At 51.3% G+C, this 9,737-nt stretch overlaps 1 pseudogene; it reads left to right on the top strand.

Moving 5' to 3' along the window:
* The first annotated feature begins 944 nt into the window (after positions 1-944).
* LOC146776357 (BTB/POZ domain-containing adapter for CUL3-mediated RhoA degradation protein 2 pseudogene) lies at positions 945-1,664 on the top strand (annotated as a pseudogene).
* Positions 1,665-9,737: the final 8,073 nt, after the last annotated feature.

Here is a 9,737-nt window from a genome sequence, read left to right as displayed (position 1 = left end):
AGACGAGCCGTATGCACAAGGGCATGGTCCGGAAGGTTTGCAGAGGGGTTCGTGACTCCGTTGCAGCAGATGGAGAGCGATTGATGCCGAAGTCGTATCGAGACCCCGGGACCTGAAGGAGAGAAGCGGACCCGCCTTGCAGGTCTGCCTGGTGTGAGATCTCTCGCCGGGGTTCCCAGCGGTAGTGGAGGAAGAAGGGATCGGGCTGCTGCCTGATAACCGGCGACTCTCAAAGAAAAGGTGAGGCTGGTGCGCAGTGGAGACCCAACAGAGCTGGCGGCCTTGCCTTGTGCACGGCTCTGGTGCGCGATCGGTGCGGAGTGGAGCGTGGGCCGCTGCTGAAGGCTGATACGTCGCGGAGAGATTGAGCCCGGAGCAGCGTCGAGACCCCGGAGTCTGAGAGAGCAGAATGGGCCTGCTGCGCAGGACGGCCTGGTGAGATCCCCTGCTGGGGTCCCCGGCGGCAGTGCAGAGAGAAGGGCTCGGGCTGCGGCCTGAATACAGGCAGCACCCAGAGTGATGGTGAGGCCGGCGCGCAGTGGAGCCAGTGTTGCAAGATTTTTAGACCCGTCCCAAGCCCAAAGCCGCTCAAATATAAGCCCAAAATAAGCCCAATAAGACCAGTTTCAGCCAAAAAAACAGCCCAAATTAGCAAGTCTCCAATTATGCACAAATTGTCATCAGAAACAATTTTAACAACAAATATACATTCTATTCAATATACAGATGGTGGGAGGGTGTTAACTGGGCACCTGCCTTAATGCTATTAATTTTTCAAGACCAGTTCTCACTGATGAGAGTCTAGAGAAGGACCAACAGGTGTTCTGTGAGGTTCAGCCCATTTAATCTCACTCCGAGTTATCTGGCTTCACTGGGGAGCAACCACCACGGCGGCATACATTAAGCCTTCTATTTGCAGAGTTGTCATCTATTTACAGAAGGACATGTCTGGAGACACATGTCTCAGTGCCCTGTGCCCAAACTCCGGTGCTAAGCCGAAATCCTGCAGCATGAAAGGGGTTGGAAGCTTCGGTAATAAGTATGTGTGCTTGAACGTCGGTGGTTACTTGTGTTACACCACTGTGCAGGTGCTTACAAGACAAGACACCATGCTGAAGGCTATGTTCAGTGGGAGAATGGAAGTGCTGACCGACAAAGAAGCTTGGATTCTTATGGAACGCCGTGGAAAACATTTTGGAACCATTTTGAACTACTTGCGAGATGACACTATTACACTTCCAAACACTGGACAGGAGATCAAAGAACTAATGGCAGAAGCAAAATATTACCTGATCCAGGGCCTTGTGGAGATGTGCAAGGCAGCCTTACAGGACAAGAAAGAAACTTATACTCCAGTATGTAATATCCCTATCATCACATCTCCAAAGGAGGAAGAGAAACTAATAGAATCGTCTACCAAGCCTGTGGTTAAGTTACTGTATAATAGGAGCAACAATAAATATTCCTACACTAGCAACTCTGATGATCATTTGCTAAAGAACATTGAGCTGTTGGACAAGCTTTCCTTGCGCTTCAATGGGTGAGTTCTGTTAATTAAGGATGTGATTGGGGATGAGATCTGCTGCTGGTCGTTCTATGGACAAGGGAGGAAGCTGGCCGAGGTCTGCTGCACGTACATCGTCTATGCCACTGAAGCTTGGTAGCTTGCAGGCTTTGTGCCAAATCCAAGTCTTTTTGGTGCTTTCTGGTCTTCAGTTGCATCCTCACCTGCTTCGAGGCGGTACCTCTGAGATCAGCAAAGTAACTGCGGCATGTGCCTGGAACCATCTAATTAACTTGGCCCATTGGCCAAAGTCCTTGCTGATGAGACTGCTTTTAAAATAATTAAGATTATGAAACACAGGTGCCTTTTGATGCCTTCGAACAATCTCGTAGCGACTATCAATGTTCACCTAGATGGTGATCCGCCACAGGGAAGACTGCTATTGACATTGATGGGGTCAAAGGGGTCTACACTGTATAATCCTCTCTCAAATAGGGAGCTCCAAGCTGACAAACTGAAGTCAGCGTTCATAAGTAGACATATTGTATATACCCGTCAAAGAACAGAACCTGAAGCGGCAAAGCCTTGTCTGGGCTCAAAGGGCTTCTCCTTCTTTGGCTCGTCCAGGTCTTTTGCGAATGCATACCAGTAATATTTAAACCAGTCTTCCAGAATGTGTAAAATTTGTTTACTATTGCAAAATATTCACATCAGTTATATACGCTCTACTGCTGTAATAATGAGCATAGTGCAAGACATTTGTCGGTGTTGCCCAACTAAGCATCTTTGTATTTCGGCCTAATCCTACCTAGGCATTAGCCAACAGAAATACCTATGTTTATGTCATTTTTTCATTTAATTAAACTACAATAGCAGTTCTCACTGTGACTTCTAAGAGCCCCTGCAGCTCCACTCTGCCTATTGCTTAAAGATTCAGCCCCCCCCCCCCGAAATTTGGCTCCAGTTGCGACTCTGACTCACTCTCACTCACCTGAGGTCGGGCGTCGAAGTCCGGACTCAGCAACTGCGGGCGCCGCCGGGCGGCCTGCTGCTGTGCTGCGTGACTCCAGGCTGTGCTGTTGACTGGTGGTGGGCTCACTGTCACTGGGCTGGCTAGCCTGCGCTATGCAGAGAGCGCTGCCTGCGAGAGCCGCCCGCCGCCGCCGCCTGCAGTCTGTGGCCTGGGTGACCAGTGTACCACAGTGGGCGGCAGCAGCAGTGACACCACGTGCGTCCGACTCCTCATGATGACGATGATGATCATGCGTCCACCGTTGAGCCGAGCGCTGCGCCGAAAGAAAGAGCTCACTGAGTGACGTGAGTCACTTAGTCCCAGCATTATATGAGAACCGCAGGGGCTGACCAAAAAATGATACGCAGGGCCGTCATTGGCAGCGTTTTCGCGCGCTACAGGATTGACGGCCCTGGGGGAACCCCACATTGGCCCGCAGTGCCCGCACACACACAAGTTGACACAACAACAAAGCTAGGTGACCCCTCTGGATGGTGCTGCGTGCGGCGGTGCAGCGCGCATGTGCAAAATAAGAGTGAGTGCACCTACAGTACAAAACGTAACAAGTTAGCATTCTCCACAACATCACGTGCGCCGTCATGGTCATGATGCATGCCTGCTGGCTGGCTGCTGCTCTAGGGTGGGCGGGGTCATCATGTGCGCACAGGCAGGCCCAGGATCGGACCTCCAATGAGTAGCAGTCTCTCAGCGCGCGCTGCGCTCTCATTTGCCACTGACAGTGACTGCCACCATAACGCCACGGACTCCTTGCGGTCGGCGCTCGCCCGGGTCAGTAAAGTTGCGCACACCCTTTTAATTCTAGCCCAAAAAGTAGGCCCCCATCAGGCATGGGTTTTTCCCCCACAACTGGGAAAAAAGTCGCCCAATTGTGCGGGAAATATCCCAATCTGGCAACAGAGCTACCGGCCTCGCCTCGTGCGCAACCTGGAGGCATGGCCGGCGCAGAACTAAGCGAGGGCCGTTGCTGCAGGCCGAAGCCACACAACGATGGGCCGACTACATACACTGAGGCCTCGCAGGTGACGTGACCCCGCAGTAAGTGCAGCACCGGGCAGGAACCCCCTGGGTGGATGCTTGGCGTGGCAGGGGTTCGCCGAGCGCTCTGAACGAGAGGATCACTGCATGCTTCACTGCATGCTTCACTGCAGACGCCCAGGCTGGGGAGTTTCGACCATAGGAGCCAGCATTAATAGAATCCCCCAAGTCCCTCTGGGTGAAAGGCCTCGGCCACATCAACGGGCACTTGAACTATGGCAGCGGCGAGATATTGATGGCCGCGTGGGTCACTTGGGCCGGTGAGTCTTCCCCCAGGGAGTTCCAGGCTCGGGAGCGGCTATAATCACCTCATCCACCTCATCCCCTCGGCAGAGTTGGTGCATCACGGAGAGGTGGCGGTCTGTGTGCGGGAAGGAAGAGTGGCTGCCCCTAGACCGCAGTGCCGAAACACGCAGACGAGGACACAGCACCCGGGACCCGTTTGGCCGTGCATCCACGGAAAGAAGTCCTGAGGGAGGCATATTGGTCCCCTAGTGGGGTCTGGAGTGCTTGGCAAGCTTCAAGGGATAAGGCGCGTCCTCAGTGAGGAAGTTGGCACCTGGAGCGACGTGGCGAGACCCGAAATGACTAGAGGGTGCATGCTGGGTGAACCAAGGAATCCTTGAAGTCGCAGGAAGGCCGACACCGGCTAAGAAGATCTACAACGCTCGGGGGGGGGGGGCGGCTGACACTACCTACGCGACCCGCTTGCAGTGCTCGGTGACTCCCCCAGATTTAACTTACAGAGCCCTGGTCAGCACAGGGAGGGGGCCCCTGGAAACGGCTCTTTCCTACAGTTGGCGCTGTTGCGGGAACCCTCGCCATACATATTGCTCGCAATACCTACGAGAGTGGACAGGGTTGGACTCCAGGAGGCCTAGATCCGATTGTGGGATCCTGCACTCCGGCAGCACTCAGAGAAGCTGTGAAAGGGAACGCCGATCATGGCAAACAGCTTAAGCCGCCATTGCTGATTCCCGCCTATCATATAGCCGACGCCTCCCATTGCTCCAATGGCCTCTGCCAGGAACAAGAAAGACAGATCCGTTAAAGATATGCTGCTGAAACAACCCAACACATCCTCCACATTGAGCACACAGTGGAGGACGAAGAACTGAAGGGAGATCTGGAAGCTTAGGATGCGCCTGCAACCCAGGCCTTCATGTCCAAGCTTTTCTCGTCCCTCCATGAGGACCTGCTCACTATGCAAAATCAGCTCTCAGCAGACTTGAAAGATGTTAGGAAGGACCTTGACGAGGTGGGAGATGGTATCACATCCCTGGAAGAGCGAGAAACTAGTAGGGAAATGATGCAGCAAGAGATACAGCGACTACGTGAGCAGCACATCGAGTTGCAAGCGGCCACGGAGGACTTGGAAAATTGCTTGTGCAGCAACAATGTGCGCATCAGAGGGGCACCTTCCAGAGTGGAAGGAGATAACATCCGCAAATACGTTCTGGCTCTTTTCAAACAAGTACTGGACGATAAATGCCCTTCGGATATCCAGATGGACAGAGTGCACCAAGTGGGTCTGCCCAAAGGAGCCAAGGCTCCCCCACCGGATATCTTTGTGTGTGTACACGATTTCCAACTCAAAGAAACCATCCTTCTTCACGCCTGAAAGGCTCATCCGGTCCAGTTCAGGGGCCACACATTTGAAAAAGAAACAATTGAAACAATTGATGGACGGAATGCTGGACAATGCAAACATTCACCCCCAGTCACAAGTATCTGGGTTTAATCCATCATTCTTTTGCTCACCACACCACCCCAGTTTGGACCCAGCCATATGCAAATCAGTCTTGATCCTGTTCCTTGTGGGAACAGTCCTGCCCGAACTGCCAGGCCATGTCCTCCCTGGACCAGAAACAAGCATCCTTGGACCGGTTTCAGGGCATCACCCTTCATCAGCCAGGCTAGCTTGAATCCAGTAGTGTTGTGAGCACGGGACCCACGTATGGGCATACCCTTCCCACTTAGGGCGACATATGCAAAAGAAACAATTGATGGACCGCAGGGGCAGAATCCATGTACAAAGTACTCTCATATTGGTATCTCACCCCAGCCCGCATACACAGTTGGGATAAGAGCAGGTTTGAGAAATGCTGGTGAGGCTGCGGTCAGACAGGTTCCCTCATCCATTTGCTCTGGCAGTGCCCTAAACTGGAACGCTTTTGGGCGGCGGCGGTGCTGGATGATATCGACAGAGCCTTCAATACTACCATCCCACACTTCCCAGCTTACACGCTCTTAGGACTGCCGAATTCGCAAACATTTCCTCTGCGTTCCTTGAGAGGGTGCCAAATTGCCCTTGCTCTACTAGCTGCACGTCAGGTAATTTTTGGTTAGATGGGAAGCAGCGAATGTCCCGGACCATATACACTGGCTACATAAATTATGGCTATCCTTAGCAATGGAACGCCTGTCGCTGGTGGCGGACCACAAGGAGGAAACCTATAGCGACCTCTGGGCCCCTGTCATCCAGATATTCTCAGTGGAACTACGGGAGGTTCCTTGTCAATCAATCAATCAATCAGTTAATTTGTAAAGCGCACTACTTACCCGTAAGGGTTTCATGGCGCTGGGGGGTGGGGGGTGCTACTGCTACTGGTCGAAAAGCCAGGTCTTGAGTCATCTCCTGAAGGTCAGCAGGTCTTCGGTTTGTCGTAGGTTGAGGGGGAGGGTGTTCCAGGTCTTGGCGGCGCGGTGGGAGAAGGACCTGCCTCCGGAAGTGGTTCTACGGATGCGCGGGACCGTGGTCAGCGGAGGGGAGTTTCCTGTTGGGTACGTAGAAGGAGAGTCGACTGTTGAGATAGGCTGGGCCGGTTTTGTGGAGTGTCTTGTGTGCGTGGATCCGCAATATCTAAAGATTTTGAGACTCATACCAAGCTAATTGGGCCTTCTGATCCACTAACCAGCAGATTGCTTAGACAGCAGGCCTCCACAGGCTGTGGGTAGAAGATAGACTTACCAAAGGGATAGCGCTTCACTGCTGTACAGAGGTTAGGTGAGGGGGAAGGGACAGGGGGTGGAGGGAGGGTGTTATTTCCTTTTTTCTTCTTTTCTCTGTTCTTCTTCCCCACCTGATTTGGGGTTTTCCTATGTTTGCTTTCCTTACTTGTTATATTGGTCCTATGTAACTCCTGATCTCTGTCTGCCCACTGCGTTGTTGGCATTAAAGCTGTGTACTCCAGGTAAAGTTGATATGCAGCCGGACCAGGGTTGTAGGCATATTGCTGTGTTTATCTCTTGGACCTCACAATATAAAGAACGGTTCCATAAAAAGTTTCGATATTAAGTGATCCCCGCCACTGTCCGTGATGAATAGTGCCAAAGGTGGGAATTAGTCCAGTTCTATGGGGTAGCTGGGAACCTGGGTTCTGAGTGCCCCCTGCAACCACTGCAGTACAAACTGGTCCAGTAAAGGAGCAACTTGGAAACCGATAGCCTCCATCCGCGTGATTGCATGTCTATCGGTGAAGAGGTCCCCGATGGTGTTCAGGGAATATCTGGTTAGGGTTTGTCGGACCAGGGCCTCTTGAGTGGTGGGCAACCAAGGGTTTGCAGCCAAAGGGAGGGCTGATGAATACAATAAGTGGCCTCCAGTCATTTGGATCAGCCACTTCCAGGCCCAGCTGGTCGTAGACACCGTCTGGATGTTGTGTGGGTCGCGTGGCAATCCCGCCGGCAGCAATGCAGCCAATAGTGTCAGGACAGCAAGGTCAGATTCTGGGATAGTGTATGGTATCTGGGCATCTTGGTGTTACATGTGACAAGCAAAGCTGCACAGGGAAACCAGGTAGTACAGATGGGAATTAGGGACCCCCGAAGTCCCCTCACTTATACGGCAGGATCATCGTATCCCAACTAATTTTCGGCTGCTTGCTCCTCCAGATAAGAAGTATGAGGGTAGTTCTGAGTGTTGTAAAGATCGTATTGGCCAACGGAATAGGGATGTTATAAAACAAATACTAAAACTGGGGCAAGACTGCCATTTAAACAATGGCTATATGGGCCCCCATATATAGGGAGAGCGTCAGTCAGCGTTCGACTCGTATAGACAATGTATGAAACACAGGACCCAAGTTAAGATGTATTATCTGCTCCTTACATCTGTGGACATGTATCGCGAGATACTTAATGGAATCATCGCACACACCAGTGGAAATTCAGTATCAATTCTGTTTGGCACTGTTTTCAGGGGAAATAACCCGGGCTTACCCTAATTTATATGTAACCCAGACAGGGCCCCGTATCAAATTATTTCCCTTTGTATGGGTGCCATAAAGGATAATGTCATTTGCATAAAGTGTAATTAGGAGTGGCCTGGTTTTAAACTGTAGTCCTCTGTGGAGGTGCTGCTCCTGCAGGTGGCGTATCACGGTGTCTAAAGCTATGATAAATAATAGGGGTGACAGCGGGCAGCCTTGTCTTGTTCCCCGTGTTAGGGGGAAAGAGAGTGTCAGCGTCCCATATAAGAGAATGCATGCTGTAGGCTCCGTATACAGAAGTGTGATGAGGGCTGTGAATCCCAGTGGAAGCCCCATTTTGTGCAATGAAAGGCCACTTCAGTGAGTTTAATACTTTTAAAGTGTCTAAGAGTGCTGCTGCAGCAGGCACAGTGGGGGAAATTCAATGTAGAACCGCAAAGGCGTATGTAGATTCAGGGCTGTGGATCTGTGCAGGACTAACCCTGACTGGGGATATCATTTGGTCCAACCGGAGGGAAAGTCAGGTTGCTATAATTTCATACAAGATCTTGTTGTCGAAATTTAACAAAGTGAGCGGCTTATAGGAGCTGCAGTGATGCAGGTCTGTCCTAGTTTTGGGGAGCAGCAGTATTATCACTGACTCATTGAGTGTGGGCGGAAGGACACCCCTCTCCAACGCTTCCGGATAAAGTTCTAGGAGGTGTGGGGCTAGTAAATGTTTATATGCTTTATAGAAAATGCCCAAGAACCCATCGAGACCAGACGCTTTTGTTCTGTCCATGGCCTCTATCACTTGGATTATTTCTTCCACTGTGAAGGGGTCCCCGAGAAATGGTTGGTGTGCGGAGCTACGCCATACCACAGCTATCTCGTCCAGGTAATTTGTTCGGTCAGGGGCCTCATATGTGACCTGTAAGGTGTATAAATTGGTGTAGTAGGTACGTTTTTCATCCTGGATACCCAGTGTGTCTGCGATATATAAGTTCCGTCTGACCGCTGGAGGGCAATTATATAAGATTGACCCTTAGGGGGCTGCAGCAGTCCGGCAAGCGTGTGACCCAGTCTTTCTCCCTCCCCATACTTCATGGCATTGCATGTTTTCCCAGAAAATAAGTTTCCCTCTCAGCCGCCTCGCGGAAGTTGGATAGTAGGGAGGCACAGCGATGCAGTTGAGTCAACGATCTCAGATAACTGGTTCTCTATTTGGAATAGAGTGTGTCGCAAATCTCTCTGGATCCCCGCATGCTTAGAAATAAAATTCCGCCTCATGTAGGCCTTGAAGACTTCCCATAGGGTGGCCCAGGATTCTACTGTCCTTTTATTTTTAAATACTTCACTATAGCTGTTAGGAGCTCAGGCCTGAATAATTCATCTTGGAACACCATCCCAAGGAACCTCCACTGTGTTCTCTACCCCACCTGCCCGTGGCATATGGAGCTTCAGGAGCACTGGGGAATGATCTGACAGGATTTGTGGCAGATGCTGTAGGGAGTCAATCTATGGAGTCATGGTGGAAGTAAGGAGCCAGTAGTCTAGACGGGTCCAGGTTTAGTGTTGTGCCGAGTAATATGTGTAGGCTGCGAAGAGTGCTGTTGGTGCCAGGCTTCAATCAGTTTATGTGTTTTACTTAGTTCCAGCAAAGTATACTGGGGTTGGGATTTGGTACCAGGGGTGTCCGCAGGGCTGTCACATTTAGGGGCGAGTAGTAAGTTAAGGTTTCCCCCCACACAGACATGGTCTGCCCCCACCAGGTCAATCTGGGCTTGCAGATTGTGATAGAATTCCGGGCTGTCTGTTTTCGGCATATATTTGTTGATTAGGAGTATGGTGTAACCCAGCAGGTGGCCCGCCACTAACAGATAATGACCCTCTATGTGTGCGCAAACCGCGTTCAGTTGGAATGGCACTCTTTTGTGTATATTAATCATACTCCCCTGGCATACGTGCTGTAGCC

Source organism: Triturus cristatus, chromosome 12, assembly GCF_964204655.1.
Source record: "Triturus cristatus chromosome 12, aTriCri1.1, whole genome shotgun sequence".
Taxonomy (NCBI): domain Eukaryota; kingdom Metazoa; phylum Chordata; class Amphibia; order Caudata; family Salamandridae; genus Triturus; species Triturus cristatus.
The sequence above is the reverse complement of the archived record's forward strand: the minus strand, read 5'-3'. Positions and strand labels throughout refer to the sequence as shown.